We start from the raw sequence: 2,831 nt of genomic DNA on the forward strand, positions 1-2,831 counted from the left end.
GTCCAAAATGAGAAACGAGGCTAACTTTTTTTTTCAAAATTTAAAAAAACATGGGCTATAACCCATCGTTTGTCATTTCGTCATTTTTTTCAAATCTTCAAAAATGATGAAAAACGGCGCGCTATAGTATGCCGTACGATATGGGCTATAGCCCATGGTCCAAAATGAGAAACGAGGCTAACTTTTTTTTTCAAAATTTCAAAAAACATGGGCTATAACCCATCGTTTGTCATTTCGTCATTTTTGTCAAATCATCAAAAATGATGAAAAACGGCGCGCTATAGTATGCCGTACGATATGGGCTATAGCCCATGGTCCAAAATGATGAGAAACGAGGCTAACTTTTTTTTTCAAATTTTCAAAAAACATGGGCTATAACCCATCGTTTTTGTCATTTCGTCATTTTTTTCAAATCTTCAAAAATGAAAAACGGCGCGCTATAGTATGCCGTACGATATGGGCTATTGCCCATGGTCCAAAATGAGAAACGAGGCTAACTTTTTTTTTCAAAATTTCAAAAAACATGGGCTATAACCCATCGTTTTTTTCATTTTTTCAAATCCTCAAAAATGATGAAAAACGGCGTGCCATAGTATGCCGTACGATATGGGCTATAGCCCACGGTCCAAAATGAGAAACGAGGCTAACTTTTTTTTTCAAAATTTCAAAAAACATGGGCTATAACCCATCGTTTTTTTCGTTTTTTCAAATCCTCAAAAATGAAAAACGGCGTGCCATAGTATGCCTTACGATATGGGCTATATCCCACTGTCCAAAATGAGAAACGAGGCTAACTTTTTTTTTCAAAATTTCAAAAAACAGCTAAAACCCATCGTTTTCTCATTTTTTTCAAATCCTCAAAAATGATGAAAAACGGCGTGCCATAGTATGCCGTACGATATGGGCTATAGCCCACGGTCCAAAATGAGAAACTTTTTTTTTCAAAATTTCAAAAAACATGGGCTATAGCCATCGTTTGTTTTTTTTTTCAAATCCTCAAAAATGAAAAACAGCATACTGAAAAACGAGGATTTGAAAAAAAGTTCCATGGACTTCTAATATGGACCCCCAACTGACTGGACCACGCCTCTTCACGGGGGCCAAACAAACGTCTGATCGTGGACCCCGGCCTCCTGACAGAGAACGACCATGGATTATTACACCACTACACCATATCTTAATATTCTCATACATTATCCGACAACAACACAACACCGATCAGATGGGGTGATCAGAAATCAGGGCCAATCGTCATTCCAAAAATAAAATAAAAATAGGGGGCTACCATATTATTTCGCGAAAACCCGACAGAACGGTTCAGCCAGAACTGCCATTTTTGGTGGAAGGAGAAGAGAAAACCAAGAGTACCTTCAGGGTTGTCCCTAAATAGACTTGTAACCCAACTGTAGAGAGTACAAACGCAGTAAAGAACCTGGGGGTTATCATCTCTGAAAAGGCAACAATGAGCAGAAAATGAACCATGTAAATACAACAAATTGAGGGCACCGCAGGGAGTTGAACCCCATTCTGGTAAACCAGTAGTACCACACCAGTGCCTTAGTTTGTTTTGTTGTAATTTACAGGTCCAAAAGCAATCACATTAATAATAATTTGAATCATAGACTATAAATGATAGCCATGATTATGTCTTACAATTGAAATCGAGAAGAAGACTAAGGAAAACTCCTCAGACATAAACTAAGAAAATATTTTATTTTTCCGTGCTCATAAAGAGCTGCAAAGTGCTAAAAGTGAAAAGTGCAGCAGAAAACCTTTGGGTCATAGGCCCATCGTCAATGCCTCGCCTACTGACCGGCATGAATTAAGTTTTAGCTGCAAATGGCAGCATAAATAAATCACATCAATACACACCACATAATGTGATCTGAACTGACACGATGAAGCTTCACTCGCACATTATAAAAGACATACATCACATCAATCCACATCACATACCTAACCCTAGCCCTAACCCTAAATTCATCATGTGATGTGGGGATGACGTGATGAAGCCTTACTCACCAATGTGAAATGATACGAGACATAAACACACATCACATACCGGGCCTGTGTTCATATGTGATGTGGGCTTAGATGAAGCTTTATACTCACAAATTGGATCTGATAATATAGCACAAACAATGCTCTTATGACCTAGAGGTTTGCTGCTGGACTTCTCACTTAAAGCACTTGGAGCGCTTTATGAACATGAACAAAACAAAAAGATTCTTGGTCTCCGCCCAAGCAGTTGGCCTTAGGTTTGTGGCCAGTTTTTATAGCCAGTTGTCCCACATTTCTATTTTAAAATCTACATGTTTTCAAAAGAATTGCCCACATTTAAATATACATTACAATTTATGCCATTTGTGGACGATTGACAAATTATACGAGGTGCAAATTATGCAATGGCAGAAGCATTCTTTGGACCCCAGTATTTGTCAGCAATACAGCAACACTATGAACATGAGAACACAACATACATACAACACTGAGGATGACATTAGAACACAAGAGCAATGAACAGAGTGCATGGCGTGCAACGACCTATCCGCAATTTGAAATAATCACATAAAAATATCACATAAATGCACATCACATACCGGCCTGTGTTCATATCTGATGTGAACTGACGTGATGGCGCTTTACCGGCAAATGACACAACGCAAATGACGTGAAACGATACAGCTCCAATCAAATGATTAGAAACTGTATGAGAGACACGACCCGACACACGCACCACATACACTAGTGAAGAACTAGTGATAGATAGGAAAGAAGGAAAGAAAGAAATTACTTAAAGCAAAAAATAAAAAAATAAAGCAAAATGCGAT

The sequence above is a fragment of the Protomyctophum bolini genome (assembly GCF_963924005.1).
Source record: "Protomyctophum bolini genome assembly, chromosome: 2".
Classification (NCBI taxonomy): Eukaryota; Metazoa; Chordata; class Actinopteri; order Myctophiformes; family Myctophidae; genus Protomyctophum; species Protomyctophum bolini.